This window comes from Ambystoma mexicanum, chromosome 2p (genome assembly GCF_040938575.1).
Source record: "Ambystoma mexicanum isolate Mex_15411 chromosome 2p, UKY_AmexF1_1, whole genome shotgun sequence".
NCBI lineage: Eukaryota > Metazoa > Chordata > Amphibia > Caudata > Ambystomatidae > Ambystoma > Ambystoma mexicanum.
In genome coordinates, this window is record NC_090923.1 from 722,694,050 (window position 1) to 722,712,170 (window position 18,121).

The 18,121-nt window shown below is 41.2% G+C and overlaps 1 protein-coding gene across 1 annotated transcript in view; it reads right to left on the reverse strand.

Annotated features, from left to right (window-relative positions):
* The window catches only part of LOC138566723 (rho GTPase-activating protein 11A-like), a 586,658-nt gene that overhangs the window by 91,962 nt on the left and 476,575 nt on the right, over positions 1–18,121 (reverse strand). The gene's annotated exons all lie outside the window — the stretch shown is intronic.

An 18,121-nucleotide genomic window follows, 5' to 3' on the forward strand; every position in this document is an offset into this window, starting at 1 on the left:
CAAATAACAAACCCTTTCTTTCCCCTTGACATTATAGCTTCCCCTGCCTTTGTGTCTTTGTTTCTGGGCTTCAAGACTCATTCTTTTTGCATCTACCAACTACGATGCATACAAATCAAAGGTACTTCCACTACTGCCGTCTCTACATGTTCTTCAGATTTCATTACACAACCTTTATTCGACATTACATCTTTAGGTCATTCAATCTAGACTTTACAAATGTCTCTGCAAAACCAGATATACGTTTTCTTAAATTAGTATGTTTCATGTGCAAAGGATTATTTGGCATGTTTGTGCTAATTGCTGTAGTGTTTCACTATGGTGTATTTTATGTGATGATGCTTCAGATGGCGTCTCTTTTCCCCCAAGAGGGAGTACCTTTCCATGAGGCTCGGGAGGCCACTAACCAAGAGTCCCCCTAAGCGTGGTAAATGTGGGAGGAACTCATGGGGAGGAAATCCCCTCCTGGGGACAAGGACGTAACATGGGTAAAACCCTTGTCACAGCATAAGCCGTCTGAAAATATAGTCAATTCTGAAACTAAATTCTAATTTGGACATTCTTGCAGGTACTAAGAAAAATTCATGAACGCTCCTGGAAAGCACAAGGACTGTTTAATCAGGTGTTGACAATTGGGCCGATGCCGTGTCAGAAAGAACTTGGATATATAAAGCAAACCACAAAAAAGGTCGAAGAAGAAGAAAGAAACAACCGTAGTCTCGAGAAGTAGTAGCTGACGCTAGAGGGGTGGTTCAAGGGAACCTTCAAGAACGTCTTGAGGGTCTAGAGGACAGCAGCAGTAGTAGCAGAGGTTGGAGAAACTGGACCAGGCATCTTGCATATCGCCAAGACAGCGAGAGCAGTAGAAGCGGAAGACGAAAGCCAGAGGATGAGAGGGAGACTTAACGAAGCATGAATCAGTTCCACGCTCCAGCGTTCCAACAGTGTAAAAATGGGTGGAACGAGCTAGAGTGCAATAAAGCAGAGGAAAGATACAGAGCAAATTGACCGTGAGGTGCCCAAGAAGAATCTGGCCAGTCGATAGGGTGCCAGCAGAGAAGAAGCAAAAGGAGGGTGGGTGGCGTGACCTGTAGTGGGTAGACCGTCCGGTCCAACATCTGTGCCAAGACCGCCAACCCTTTCCGAATGTGAAGCCACATAGATGAATGGATGAGAAGCATCCAGCACTATGGGGTTTATGTGACTCGTAACGAATGGACAGGCGAGTCCATATCAAGTGCGAGGAAAAGTAGAGAAGGGTTGCAAAGACAAGAAGGCTGATATCTGAAGAGAATAAATGAAAAGTCGAGAGATGGTTCCAGGGAGAATCAGAGAAATGTGTTCCCCAAAGAGTCAAAAACCAGGGAATGTCGAGAGTCTGGGAGGGATACAGAAAAACAGTGAGACGGTTAACACCACAAGCAGTGAGCAGTCAACAACGGAGCAAAGACACAGAAGGCCTAAACCGGACAGAAATCATTTTTCATAAACTTATATACAAGAAAACGAGACTACCCTTAAGCCGAGGGTAAAATCTAGAACAGGACACCCACGGGATATAAAATCCAATCCTTTGAAAGTCCTCCCCAAAAGAGCAACTCCTGGACTGAAGGATCTTCTAGAGCAACATTGCAGGGAACAGCTAGCAGTCGCACATGGAAAATACCAGGTCTTCGAAGAGGCCCAACCTGTCAAAAATAGGGCATCTTCTGGGACCCGACCAAGACCATTATAAGAGGTTGTCATTCTTAGGTTTAACTGTCAACACCACATCCCGCTAAGAGTTTGTCCCCATTTGAAACCAAATGAGATGATTCTTTCCAGTGAAATGGGAAGAGAATCCTTGTCTGTCGTTTAAAGTCTGCAAGAAGCTGTTCCTCAGGTGCAGACCTCTGGGAACCCAAGAATGACTCGACCAGCTTTTTCTTCATCCCAAGGCGCGAGGGAAGAATAGAGTGTGTAAAGAAAGTCGAACGTGTGAAAACCTCCGTATAGGAATTCAAAGATTTGCTGAAACTATAAGGAACATTGGGGAACCAGCTCAGAGAAAGGAGTTATTCTAGCCCCATGAGGATCCTATAGAACAGTTTTGTTTTGTGTGTTACAAAAACCCCAGAACTCTTTACTTTGAGAAAACTTGGCATCTTTGGGACACTTTACATCCAGGGGAAGAAAGTAATTCTCCTGCGTCACGAGCAGAACCAGACAGGGATAGCATAGATGTTTTTACTGGACTGGTGCCTTTTGATTTGGACTTTCACGGAGCAACTGATGAGCACCAGAGTTTCTTTAGTTTAGGTATAGAAATACCATTAGAATTAGGCACAGATATGTTTATCCTTTTAAATAAAGGTTTATAGTAATCATCATGGCACCACTTGGTGAGTCTTCATTCATTGTCGCCACATTCATCTATTCCAATGTATGTATTTTTATAATACATAATTGACCATACATTGCTTCTCAATAGAGTTTGTGGTCTCCTCTTTTTTTATAAATACCATTTGGAAATGACCCACTCATTTCTATATTCAATTCCAAATCTAAATATTTGTGTTTCTTTCCAACAGTTTTTGGTTTACCATTTACAATCCTGAAATATTATGGCCGGTGTTTAGGGGGTCAAGTATGAACAAGAATACATGGATCGTGCTTGAGAGGGAAAGCCAGCAACAAAAGGTTGAAATGACCGACAGCAGTGTCGACAAATCACAAGATCTAGATCAGAGTCGAATGAAAAAAGTCTCTGCTTGGTGTGCATGCCTTCAATGTCAATTGATGCCAACTTTGGAAGAAAACATGTTGCCATGAAAACTCTGCCAGCTTGGCCTACATATCTGAAAATGAATCTCCATCACTATGTGTGACCTAGCAAAGAGACTTCAGGGCAGCCTGTCTTACAAGTTCTGTCTTGAACATTTTAATGGTGCTTATGCTCGAACTTCGTGGAACCAGTCCCTGTCGTTCTCACAGTAATGAGTAAGTAATGTTTCCATCCATTTTAACTGAACAAGCCTTGTGCTATTACCTTATAAGTTAGTTTACAATGCAAATGTGATTGTCTGAATTAGGTTATGCTTACAAAATATTTGGGGGGGGGGGGTCTTCAATTTACTTGGTCACAGGTATTACCAACCACAAAATACTTTCTATCAAGTCATTTTATTCTCTGGACATATAATATTGCTTCTTTAATTTTCCAACTATTTGCCTGTTGAACTAATCTCTGTCACTGTGTGTTTGGCTATCCTATCTATGCCTACTTTTTTCAAGTTATGCAAAAATTGAATACATTTTTCAATTATTTCAACAACATTATTTCTCCATTTAAACAGATGTTACATGCGTGTGGTCTATAGATCGTACATGTGGTGGGTTAATAGGAGAATGCGGTTTAGTTTGTTGTGCCATACCTGGATGTGCCCGAACAGCCTTCCGGGAAGAATTCCCAAGTATTTTGGGCGAATATACAAGATTTGTCCTGATATTCCCAAATCCTAATCCATATAACCTGTAGATATATTAGTATAATTTTTTTTTTTTTAAGATTTTATTGAATTTTACAAACAATCAAACAATATAAACCAAACAAACAGTGCATGCTCCAACAAATTTTTAACCACTACTCCCTCTAACCCACCCCCTTGCGAGTCTATTGCATTAAACCTTCAGTTTCTGCATCCTGTGTTTCGTCTCCTCCTCTACAGGCTCAGCCGTGTCAGCTAACGACCCAAACAGTTTGGCTATCAGTGATTTCCAGGCCATCAGGGACTCATTCTCCTCCTCCCCCCCGTGCCACACGCTTCTTGCCATGCCATGGTTTCGGCCTCCGCCCATTTTTGCAATTCTTTCCACCACACCTATCTTCGGCACATGGCATGACTTCCATCCCATGGCAATCCTTTTTGCAAGCACATAAGCCAGGTCCCTCAGCTTACTTACATGCCTGAGCTTCTGTGGTCTGGGGAACCCCACCCAGCAGACAGGCCAACACCGTATCCACTACTATCTTGACCCCTCTTTCTTCCAGTTTCTCTTTCACTCCCCTCTGGAATCTCTCTATGATCGGGCATGACCAGAACATATGCACCATGCCCGCGTTCTCCTAATCGCACTTAGGGCATGCTTGCCGTCCTGCATTTTCAAACCTCGATATCCTCCAAGGCGTCATATAGGCTCTGTGCGTTATGTACGGCTGTATCTGTTTCAGCAAGATATATTAGTATCATTCTATCATTTTTTAAAGTTAGGGTTTCTTATAAACGTAATGTCATAACATTTTTATACTTGCAATGTTAAATTGTGTCATTTCTCAATATTTGATATTCATGTTTGCTTCAAATTGTATTTTTTATTTTTTTAAACTACACACCCACAAATACTCATTCATGTTCTTTTGATATGTTTTACATCATACACCAAAACAAACATACACGTGACAATACAAACTACTCAAATAAATTCTATAGGCTATCACATTGCTCAGGTGCCATACACAATGCACAACTCAAAGGGAACTTGCATCTTTCCTTTAAAGACCCTTTCCCTGCAATCAACATATGTATGTCACCATTCACACCCGCATTGACCTTTTCTACTCACTTCATCCTGATCATCCTGATCACCCCCACTGCACCCACCTCACATTTTACACAAATCCATACTAGGGTATGTCCTAAAGTCCTAAATGTATATCAAGTGCTTACAAAAAAAAACACTAGCAGAATTTAAGGGCAGCCCTTCCTGTATCCACCCCAACATAACATGCACTCCTGCTTATCCAAGTATATTTAGTCGACTTCTGAGCCTTAGCTAGAAAAACACCTGCACATTCTACTGCAGATATTAGCATTGCACGACTACTTGTCTTCGTTGAAGAATCACCACGTAGATTTTTTAAAAGACATGCCATTGAACACTTTTTTCTTCCAGTATGCCTATTATCTACGAAGCTTGTGTACAGCAGATGAAGTGCAGCAGGGTACTTCAGAAGAGATGACAGACACTTTGACTAACCATGTGGTTAGCCCTTATGACCTGCCCAGAGTTAAACATTTGCATTTAAATGGCCATGATTTGGATATATTATATGCTTTCTACTGTGTATGTTCATAGATCCATTTATTTTCAGAAGGAACAAGCATCAATCTAGACCAATTTTCCAGAATTAACAGAGACCTCACTTGTCTTTCAAGTACTCATTATTTGTCTAAATGTTTCTACATGTGGTCACATGCTATATTTGAATGGGATATTGAACTTTTTAAAACAAATATTAATTCATGTTTTTTCTTTTTTCATATATATTTGTAATCTTTATATTCATGGTTATCTATCTTTGTATACATTATTATAACTAGCAGAAATGTATATGCAGTAAGCCACCAGGATGTCAAATACACCAACATACAATGTTTAGATGCATTTTTAAATTGGAGTGGCTTGTAGATGCAAATGATTCTGCTATATTGTTTTTTCTAACATGTATCATTTGAAAAATATGACTAACATCCTATCTCCATTGTTGTGTCATGCACTGTTTATTGTCAGCAGTAACGAGTAAGAGAACATGTGTGTTGTGGTCTATTTCATCAACTTGTTTTCTCCTCTAAATGCTCAATATGCGTTTCTCTACACAAGGCTTAAACCGCAAGCAAATTAGACAATCTTTCAACCACTATACATATGTCTTCTTACCAATTAAAGGAGGATACCGTTGTGCTAGCTTTGACGTCTGTTCACAATGACAATCCATGTCCAAGAGGTATACATTTCAAAAATGATTTTATAACTTGTGCATTCAAACTGTTAAGTTGTATAACTTAAATACGTTTTTTTTAACAATGATACTACTATGCTGCTTAATATCGTGCATTTATAATTATTTTTATTTTGGTGTCTTATCAATTGTAGTGCTGACTGTACTTATCGTATGATGGCATACTTGGTGAGCCTTTAGCTTGCTAATTATTTATAATCAAAGTCGATGTTCAGAATATGTAGACTGTCAAATATTGTCATATCTGTAATCACAAATGAAATAATTTGAAAAATTGATAGTTGGAACATGGAGTTTACAATGTCATGTTTTACTATGTACAAGGAGTCTAGTACTGATGTAGTGGTGCTTCAAGAAACAGAGGCCAGTTACAAATGTTAGTGACTTAACGCAGTGTGGTGCCAACTGTTAGGTTAATATCTACAGTAACCTTATTGAACGATTAACTTTATATTTAAACTGGTTTTCAGATCCTTATTTATAAGTCTTGATAACATTAAACCTTTATAGTTAATGTCATTCATATGTGTGTACCCCACTTCGTGTGCTGCGGAATGTTGCTGTAAAGGCAAATCATGTTTTACATAAAGCAATTGCACACAGGATAAACTGTTGGAAAACAAGTTTCTTTGGGTCTGTGTCCATGCTTAGGATATATAGACCAAAACTACTTTTAATACATATAATGTAGCATATATTGCAATTATATTCCAATAGAATCCATGAAGAAAATTTAAAACTGACTTAACATCTGGGGTTGAAGCTGTGTAAAAAAACTATTTGCTACAAAACATTTTTTAAAACCTTTTAAAAACATGTGCTCAAGGGGTTAGTAAAGTGTGCTAGTGCAATCAAAATAGAATCTACAAAAAGAACATATCTTCAATCCACTTCACAATATACTCATTGATTTAGATAAATGATAAAATGTTGGGCCTGTCTCCCATTCTTTTAATATTTTGTACACAATTGTGATTTTTCGGTCTTTCAACATCAATTGAAGTGATACTGGTGGTGACGTAGTCATGTCGAACTCTGGAGTTGAACCCTTGGCCCTGTAAAGGAACTCATGGTGGCAACAGTAAAGATAGACAAGTGATCACAGTTCACGGGTGTTTATTAAAACTGTATAGGTAGGTTGGAAAAACGCATAATCTAAACCTAAATCTAGGATGGGAGAAAACTTCGAAGATCAACCAATAATAAGGCAGTCCTAGTGGTGTCTTTGTCAAATAAAAAGGGGCTATACTAAAAAATCTATTGCCAATCCTCACGATAAATACAAAAAGTATGGGATAATGTTCATAAGAAAGAAGGAAGCGTTCACAAATAAGTCCGGATGCAGTGGTCAGAGTCTCCCTTCCCCAAATTTTAAGCATGGGGCAAGGTAGGATTCCGGAATACAGCACACTTGAGCGTTTCCCAGCCCAAGCCAACAGTTCCACTTTCAGGTGTTAGGGCCTTCGGTGGTTAACACTTTTTTTTCTTCTCAAGAAAACAGTCTCTTGCCGCTGTGGGCCTGATATATCAAAATAGTAAACAAAGGTTCTTTTCTGCTTGCACACTAGGTGATGCCCTTCACCCTTTGATCCCCCTCTTCCGGGCGCAGATCCCTATAAAATTCCTTAATGATACCAGGACCTCCGATAACTGTTTTCTTGCTTTCAAAGGCCTGTCGGGTTCAAAGTATCAGAACAAGGATTCAACCAAACATTTCTAGAGTTCTCCTCTGTTTTTATTTGGCGTATAGCTCTTTGTCCCTGGGTTCCACCTCTTCTGGGCTCAGACTCCTCTCGAATGTTAGCCTCTCTGTTGGGTTTACTCTGCCATGGCATGCATTCAAAGGCTTTCCCTCTTGTACTTTTCTTTGTTGCATTCACGGGTCAGTGGGTGTTGACTTCTCACCCGTGCATACCCCTCATCCGGGCTCAGACCCTTCGACTATTAGCCTCCCTTCGCCAGGTTCACTACGGCTTTAAATGCAATTCTGTCTGTGACATTCAAGAATTTTAATGTCTTTTTGTAGAGTTCACTGTGGACATCCCTCAGCTGGGTTTACTCTTAACACACTATTTTGGGACTTCAGACTTTGCCCCCTTTTTATCGGCATTCCTCTTTCGGGTTCATTCTTGCCAATCTTGTCAATCGTGCCTTTCTCATTCAACTCTTACTATGTGAGATTAATTTCCCTTAGCTTCACAATCATCTGTCGATCAAAGACTTTGACCATGCAGAGAATTTTACAAGAGCCCTGTATGACCATTTTGACCCCCTTCTCGCCTTTCCCAAGGCCTTCTGGTTATGGTAGTTTCAACAATTGGGCAATTGAACAGAGTTAACTGAGAGCACCCACGTGGTGCCAGGCTCCTCTGTTGTTGGTTGTCCCCCTTTTTGCAACAACATCTCTTTATGCTGTCATAGTTCCATAAGCCGATTGCTAATTTTCGTTCAACACAGTTTGGTTTCTTATCGACTGTCCCCTCGATTCACCGGCTGTGATGAACCTCTTCGCTTTCTTTCTCTTTGGAGTCAAGGTTGGTACCACAGAGACAAGCGTCTCTCCCCGGCTTGGTTATCAGCGGGGAGGGTTTTGTGTACCATTGACATCTGCTGCAACACATACTGGCTATTGTTTGCAGTCTTAAGATTCCTTCTGCAGAGGTTTCATGGGCATTGGTCAGAATGGGCAAGGTCACTTCTCTCCTTGTCACCCTTGCGGTATGCACTGTCTTTCTCCTCTTGAACTGTCACGCTGAATTAGCTCTTGTTGTGCAGTCTGCCTTGCTCGTATTGCACTTGTGTGCTCTACCTTTTATCCCTGTGGAGAAGGGAAAGGGCTGTCGGGTGTGTGCGATTCTGGTCAATTGCCTGACCTTTGGGTTGGGACAGGTCACAAACAGTTTTCGGATTAACATGAAATGAACAGGGGGGATTGTGGTAACTGTAGTGTTTTGTTAATGCTGACAGTTTGGAAAATAATGACAGAGGGGCGAGGAAAAGAATGACTGGGAGCATTTGGGTGGAAAACCGGAAAAAAAGGATTCTGGGAGTTGTTTTCGATGGTAACTAGGTTTGGGCTCCTAGTTTGTTTACCAGGGGTATAGGGGTGGTTGGACTTTAAATGGGGAGCTTCTTTGGGAGAAAGGGAGATAGATGTGGAATAACCAAAAAAAGCACTCAGGGACTTAATCCCTGGTAGAACACTGTGTCCCTCCTGGGGCATTACTCCAAGCATAACTCTGGGCTCCCCTACCCCGATGATCCTCGCTCGTCCACCCCCAGAGTTGGGATCCGAGAGCCCCATACCTTCCCTGGCCACCTGAATAAGGGATTCCCGAGGCCTGCCTGGGAGAATACCCTCAGGTTTCTCACAGCCCTCAGTGATCACACTAATTCACTGATGTCCATATAAAAATACTCTCAGCACCATGTGTTTTGGCCAAACTTGAGGCGACAGCCAATAATTTTCATTCCTCCATTACATATAGACAGGCCTTCATCAGGACAGAAAAATCTTTAATCCAGTAAATGTGCCCCTTGCAACGTGGTTCAATTCAATAACATTAATTTCCCTTGTGACATAAGTCTTGACCAACAGATGAATCTGAACCGGTATTTAGTGAATCACTTGCTCCTCTCCCCTAGTAGAGAGCTCTCAGTTCACCAAAGTGTCAAGCTACCTGACACATAGATGAGGCGCTCTGGTCCTTCTCCCTTATTTGCATTTGCTATATTACAAGGATCGCTGCCGCACACCAAATGCTACCAGGCCAGTTAAGAATTTGGCTGGGTCAGGAGAGATTATTGTTGGACAGAAGATTGAATTGGTTTGTACTCTCACTGATGACTAATGAGCACCCTAGTTAATTTAGTTAGGTAGGGAACACCTGTTTCCTAGGGAGAGCTAGGAGTTTAATCTTTTCTTTTAATAAAGAAAGACTGAGTTGGAAAACCAGAGCGTGTACTTCTGACACGTCACATGATGCAGCGGACCAGGAAGAAACAGAGCAGAGGTGCAAACATTCGATTGACAGTCATTTTCTATTATGTTGCAAATTGAGTGCTTTCCATTTTATTTCATAACTATTTGTTTATGCCATTTATGGATCATTTTTGGAATAATATGTTCCTGCTTTCAATTTATGCGTTTCTCGTTTGATTGTCCTAAATGACATCATTCAAGGATTTTAGCCATACTTTTTATGGTGTACATCGAATTAGTGAAGATTTCAAAATAAAATTTCATAAATTATTTTGAGATCTATGAAAGATTATCAATTATTTTATCTTTAATATTAGAGATGGTGGATGACATCCAAATGCATTACAACAATCAGGGTAAATACAAATTATTAATGAAAACTAAGGTTTTTGGGGCATTTGTTATAGTTTATTGCATTGTAAGATTTATACTGATGAAATTTGAAAGAATTAAGATTTTGCATTTTTATTTAATAGGGGGGCTTTAATAAAAATAAAAAAAAAGAATAGGAAGAGGCTGGGCGTCACCACTTACTGATGGTGCTGCTTGTCAAACTGCTATGAATTGGGATTAACTTTTGTTGGACCTTACAAATACTTACGTCCAATGTTCAGACGCATATATGCAGTGGCCGGAATTTGAGCAGAAAATCACCAGCAAGACATGCAATGTAATGTTACAGCACAGAATGTCCACCTAAACGGACAGACCCCATAAAGAGGAGTCATCATTACTTGCTGATACACTCACCCCATCATATGCCAACAAAAGGATTGGTGCCATATACAGATGTACTGTTCCCTGATTCTCTAATAGAGTATCAAGATCCTGTACTAACACAGTTTGGAATCACAGCAGCATCTTCTCAATTGATTGATGACGAGGAGAAAGACCCCGACTACACCATGGGAAGTGAGGAGGAATTCACCACCAGAGTTCCATCTGAATGCACCAGATCGCAGGATGAGTGGCTGATGAGGAAGCCTAAATCTTTGAATGCTGCCTATTTGGCATTTGGAAAAATGATAAAATGCAACTTTGCAAAATGTAGGAAGACTTGTGTAGAGCCATTGATAAATTTAAATCGAAAAGTAATTGTCACCCACCTGAAGATAAAGAGGAGAGCTGTGTGAATGAACATTCAACTATTTCATGGTCGCCTTAGACCATTCTTGGAAAGGTTCCAGCAGGACATGTAATTAGTTCTTGACCTCCATTATTAAATGGATCAACATTTAGTAAGATCTCAAGTTTCTGTACATTTTAGGGACTGGAGTCCATTGCTAAAATGGCATACTACAAATATCAGAGACATTACTTATACTCGCCCCGATATAGGTATGATTGCAATCTCAAACAGGTAGCAATTGACAATGCTCTCAGAGGCAAAAGGCTCAGGCCTGTTGCACTGTCCATCACCAACAATATCCAAGATTTGAGGCAAAGTACTGCACTTACCACTTCCAGGACATTGACACACAACATAGAAAGCTCTGTCATGGTGCCAGGAGTGTCAGAATGCACTTATTCTGTTGCGATGGAGAAATATGGTTTCATAAAATGCATTTAATTTCTACAAACCAAGGGGATTTCAAATAGACTTGATCGCCACAGAAAGGCATGTGGACATTACTAAGGTCATGCAGGAGCAGTTCTAAGAGAAAGCATCTATTTGATGTATGGCATGTGTTCGAATCAATAGCCAAAAAAGTAAATGCAGATGATGATGATGATGTTAGGTTATTTATATTGCGCCAAAACGCAAAGGTTTCTAAGCGCAGACCCGGGGATGAAACCCGTGTTGCTCTGTGTTGTCTTGCTTCCAAGGCGAGCACATTGCCCCTGAGCTATCCTCCCAAGACCTGCGATGTGATGCATTCAGATGGTGGTGAATTCCTCCTCACTTCCAATGCTGCTGGGAGAAATTCAAAAATGGTCCCAGTCTATCTGCAATCGTCTATGGTGCCGTTTGAAAACCTGTGAAGGTTCAGTTGAGATTTTTTGGGAAAAGTGACAGTCAATGCTGCAGCATTCCACCAACCAACACTCATAGAAATATAATGAACATTATCATGTGTGACAACATGGACCTTGAAGAAACTATCTTGAGTGTAGGAAGAAATGGCTGGTGTCCAAGACCCAGGCTCATACAGCCCTTCAAAACATAGTGTGCAACAAAGTGTTCAGCAACAATTTGAATGGCCTCACTGAATTGTGCCACCCTGAAATGTTAGAGGTTTACTATTATCTGTGTATAAAGCACAGGCCCAAAAGGTTGCATTTCAGCAGAGACTGTATGGAGGCCCATACAAAGCTAGAGGTACTTGCTCACAATGAGAAAGTTGGTAAGCAACAAGCGATAACTGCAGGTGAATTATGGTATGCTGATTTACAACATGGAGTTTACAAAAATAAAAAGGAATGGGTGGCTATGCAAATATTAGAGCAGATGTACTTTGTGTTAAAGATCTCTATTTGACTGTATTGGCAAGGGAAACGCATGGCCTGATAACTGAATAAGTTGCCAGGTCACAGTCTATGCCGAAGAACATTGCAGAGTGTCCGTAGAGTGTCCTCCAAAATCCAACATTGTGGAAAAACTGAACTAGATTAAAGTAGTGTGGTTGATATTTGGTCTTTCAATGGTCAATATTTTGTTCATGGTTGTTTTTTTTATATGGTATTAAGAAATATATTGTCAGTTTATTTTCCAAAAATGAAATAAAATATGTTTGAATTTATGCATTTAAAGTTTAGGTTAGAATGAACCTATTATATTCTTTGTTCAATACTTGTCTGCCATTTCACCATATTTGATTTTTCTCTACTTCTCTTCAATTTCTCAATGTCAAAATCACTACAAGATTCAATAAATCTCTTTTCTGTCTATCTTGTACTCGGTCATAGTCTCCCATCACACAACAAATCTTTTCCTCCATTTCTCTATATTGGAAAGATGGCTTTGCGAGTAAAGCACTTGTTGCTGTGACCTGTGTTTGATCTGCAGGTCACGATCAAATTCCGATAAGATCGACTCAGCCTTTCATCCTTCCGATACGCTGAGTACCAATTTCGATTGGGTGATAATATATCTAAATATGTGGATAAAAGCGCTGTATAAATATCAGATTATTATTTTTGGGTCTATTTTTCATTCCATCGTCCTATTCCAACCTCTAACAACATTTCGCAAAAACCATCTCAATCTCTCTCTGGTATCAGTTTTTATTTTTCCGTCTGTTTTTTAATCTTAAAATGTATTTTCTCTTTATTGATGCATTTCTGTCTTGTTCATCATTTCTCCCTCTCTAACTTGTTACATATCTATCTCTCAAAGAATCTTTCCCAAAAACGTATCTGTTTTGCAATTTATCCTTCTCTCCTTTTCTCTCCACCTGTTCTCTTTACAGGTTTCTGTGTTTATGGCTGCCTATATTTATTTGTGTCCATTTTTCTGATTTCTGCTTTTGAAGTTCTCTTTTTCAACTCCAACAAATTACTACAGGTCTATTTATCTACATCTGTTGTGTTGGCTTAGGTATACCAGAGGTACTGGGGTTCAAACTGCGAGCTCAACCATTCGCTCACCAAGGGCCCAATGGACCCTCCCCCAGTACACAGATGGAGGACTCAGGCAAGGGCAAGTTAAAACTGTCATTTATTGCACAGACAGGGATCATACAAGACATTGAGAATTTTCTGAAATCACAGCTCCTAAACCCATGCCCAGCAATTTTGTTCAGTTACTGTGTCACAACATGGAGCTCTTCCCCAAAAACCTATGAGGGTACATGATTGGATAGTGTGGGTGGTAGTGCCTATATATACTCTGCACCTATAGAGGTTACTCTATTAGCCCTTGCATGTCAGGTGGCTTGCCGGGCCTTTCCTCAAAAAACAATCTATTACATTGTTGCAGGGATTACCATTGGTCCTTGCCGTCTTCCATCCACCCCTGGATTTGTGTTCCCCGATTGGCTGGAGCTGGTCTCCCCAGGCATGGGACTCTGCTCTGTTCTCAGCGCACCTTCTCAAGGTGATGAGAAAGACTATGTGTTACCAGTGTAGCCGTTAGTATTACTAATATGCCTTTGAGAGTGCCTACAGGGTTTCAACATTGTTAAAGAATCCATGTTTCACTTCAGGTCTGTCGCTGGGAACTGCTCATCTTCTCACCGGGGTTGAATGACCATTGTCTTTTTCATCCGTACCACGTGGCCAAGGGCTGCGAAATCAAGCTCTATGGTCTGCAATTTGTGAGGATTTATGCTAGGATTTTGCATATGGCTTCTGGTCTCCAAGGCCCAGGAATGTTGTGCTCAATGTTGACCTTGGCTGTGAACCCTGGTCTGCTGCTTAGTGCAGCCTAATTCTGCTTTTCTTCACCTCTCGTCCCGAGCCTCGTGGCCTCATGTAACCTCACTACAGTTATACTATAATTTCCACAGATCTACACCATCCTACCTTTTATAGGTTAGTAGTATTTGGCCCTTTAAGGCTCCTTATATGACCCAGTATTTCCATATGGTTAGTTACAATAAGCATCACTAAGCTTGCTCTGCATCTCTTTGCCTTGCGTCTTGCGTTTTTTGCATTTGGCTAATGAGAAATAATAAAGGCTTTCGAAAGTATGTATATGTATCAGTCCTCTGTCTACAAAACTGTAAGCATGTTCTTCATGTGTGCACGTGTGTCTATGTAACTTAGTGCATGGGTAAGAGTTTGCTTCTGTCGTGGTGTCACTAATGACGTCAGCACAGTCTATGCTCGGTATTTAGTCAATCAGGTCCATTGAGGTGTTTGGATTCATTATCAGTGTTGTGGCAACTGTATCCATAAAGAAGTTGAATGGATAGGGTTTGAATTGTTGTCCGAGTAAATTTTTCTTTGCATAGAGGGATGTCAGTGGCCCTCCTGGGGGGCTGTCCAAACAGCAAGTTGCATCTTGCGTTCTTGACTCTTTTGGCTGTCAAGTTCATGGGGGTGAGGAGGGGCACATTCCAGGAACCCCCTCTTCAGACCCCCTTCTGGTCGACTTGTCGATCAAAGCACCATACTTCGTCACTGATGCTTTTGGTAGCCATATCTTCATCACTCCCCCAAGATGTCCGCAGTAATCTGCATGGTCATCGAAACTCCACATAACTGCAGTCTCCTTCTGGGTTGCACCATACCCATTTTGCCCAGTATTTGTTGTCAAAGTCTTTCTTCTACTATCGTGTCCTTTCTCTTCAACATGTATATCTACCAACTCCTTCATCCCTATTGTTTTGCGACATTGTATAATGCTGATTTTGATCACACACAGTTCTACTAGTACTAGGATAAGTGCTCCTAGTAGTTCTTTCAGTCCGTTGGCACCCAGGAAAATAAATACGACAGCCAGCTCTGATCTTTTCCTGGTCCTTAGGCTTCCGCCTCCATTTGGGCGTGAATTTTCGACAATCCTGTTATCGCTTCTGTCAGGGTGCCATTTACTCCAACATTTGCGGGCACGAACGTGCAACATGAACTCATGATCTTGGTGCAAACTCCTCCTTCCATTGCTGTGATAAGAACTAACTAGAACATATCTGTTCTGGAGAGCCATCAACCTTACTGCTCAGAGCTCTTTTTAATACATTTAAGCCATTTACTGTTGAGTTTGTCTGCATCAGCTCCCATCTCGTTATCTGCAGCCATTACGTGTTTGTGCATGTCTATACAGCTGGAACTAGGTGAAAAAAATTCTGTCCTACTAAATAGCCGGTGCTCAGGTGGCACATCATCCAGTGATGTTTCTGATGCCGATGAGAAATAGTTCTCTTTTCACTCTACTCACTTCTACGGACCTCTTCTTTCATTTAGTACTGTCCATTTTAGGGAAGTGGTCTATCTTGACATTCTGTGGTACTACTAGTACAGGCATGATATGTACAAATGAACATACGCCTCCCGAGTTGGGTGGCAGCTTGCCCAATAGTGATCCATTAATACTGCCATCCCAATCTTCATTGCTGGATGCTTTTCTGTGTACCTACATTCCTTGTTTGCTCCAACCTTTACCACTCCATCATTCTGGAAACACAATGCTGGTTTCTTCAGTGGTATTATGGGCATTGGTCCTGCTTCATTGTCCACCCAGGTCAGTAACGTTATGCTTGTATCCCATTCTTTTAGGCACTTGTCATTTTCTCCTTGTACAGCATTTACTGGCGCTTGTACCAGTGCGTGCGCCTTGCTACCTATTACTCCCTCCTTCCATCCTTCAGTGCTGTATACTTGGCCATACATGAGCATTTGTGGTCTTTCCCAACATCCCGGTACCCCTCCTATTTCCTTGGGTTCTTTCTTAGGGCATGGTTATTCTTTTAATGTTATTGTTTTTGTCTCTCCTTTCTGTGGGCAGTCAGTTATTGTACAGCCGGGTCTAGTTGGCAGTAATTGTTCATCATGTCAAGTGTCTTTATATAACTATCTTCCTAGGGAAATGTTGCTTTGGACATCCATCTCAATATTGCCGTTTTCCCTTGGAATCTTCCTCGGGTTGTAACCATGGATAGGTACATAAGGCAATGTGCTCTTGCTGCTGGTATGTCAGTTGCTATAAACGTCCTGGAGGCCCTCATGGCATAGGTGATTAGTGAGCAGGCATAGAAGCTCGTCCCTAGTGGTTTCTTTACCTACGTTGGTCATGTGCTTGTACCACATGTTAGATACTCGAGCTGCATCAGTGAGATAGAGTTCCATCCCACCAAGTCTGCATCTGCACTGTGTCTACCTCTCTGATGAACTTACAGAGCTTACCAGTCCACCTGCTAGAGTTGGGATTGTGTTAGTAGAGGATACAGCATTATTTCTAGCAACATAAGATATTCGCCAAAAGGTTGAAAATACTACATGAGAACAACACACAAGACAATCATTCTTTTAATAATGCTTTACATAACTTATACCTCTTTGGATCCTTGTGTAGTTTGAAGAGATCAGTTTCCTGCCTGAAATACGCAGAACAAGCGTTATTGTGTTGATATTGTATTGATTCAAGCCCCATGAACAAAATAGTCTGCAATAGCAAGAAGGAAGAGCTGTTCCCACATAGCTTTTATTCTGGGATCACAGAGTACGGATTGATTTCCCTTTTTCCAGGTGTGGATATACTTGGGACAAATAAGCTATGAAGATGCATAAATACATGTTAGGGTGTTGTAACCTTGTACTGTTGGATCTCCTAAGAAATTGGACAAATTGGCTTGGAACGTTTCAGGATGAGGATCACAGGGAATCCTGGAACAAGTGCAATAAAAACAGATGCACTTTCACAATGAATGTGTGCAGGAGGAAAAATAACATTGTACCCTCACTCTGAATGTGTAGGATGTCTTTGCTTTGAGACACCTGAAGGGGTCTCACTATCTTTCTCAGGTGGCCAGGGCATGGCCATCACCCTTGGATCTAGAACTGGGGGAGGGGGGGCAAGTGCGGGAGGATCACCTAGATGAGGGATCCTGGGGGAATGGGGGTGAGACATCCGATAGCGAGACATAGTATTCCCCCCTTTCCAACACTTTCTCTGCCTTTATAGGTTATTCTAAACCCTGTCCCGTTGCCCCCTCCATGATTCCAACAAGTACCAACTGAGAAAAGAGCTGTGGAAGAACCGGGAGAAAGAAATTACTTATCACCCTGTGTATTACATCAGCAGGACTATCATCTTGTCTCAGATATGCCCTTACCCGACATTCCTTCAGTTGAAAGAGAATATTGTCAAACAAGTTCCATTTCTGTGAAACCACACAACCATTTACCATCACACACACACCTTTTATGTGGACAAAACCCCATACAGTTTTTCCCTAATTTATCAGAAAAACAACTCCCACAATCCCTCCACACTGCTTCTTTCTACAAACACTGAGCCGAGGAAGGGGGGAGCTGAAAGAATGAAGATCTCTCAAACCACCACTGAGAGACAGAAGAAAGACACTGCCATATTAATACTGGACTGTCCCGCTAATGAGGCCAGGCAAGGTAGGGCCTCCCTGTCTAACGTTTCACACCTGACTCCACTTAACATGCCCAGTAAGTATAAAAGGCTGAGCAGGAGAGAGACCTGTGAAGCTGAGAGGAACCTGGATGGCCTGGAGGAGAAAGAACTACCCCTGACACTCTCAAGTGACATGTCTCTGATGATGCCTGTTTGTAATCATTTATAATAAAATCTTTATCACTCAAGAATCAATGGTTCTATGGCTAGGTCGGTTACCAATATGCCCTTCTTTGCTCTATTGCTACCCTGAGCTCTCCTTCTCTATCTGCTTTTCCCCTCATTTTTCCTGCTCCCTCTCTCTCTCAAGTGACATCTTTGAGGGCATTCACTC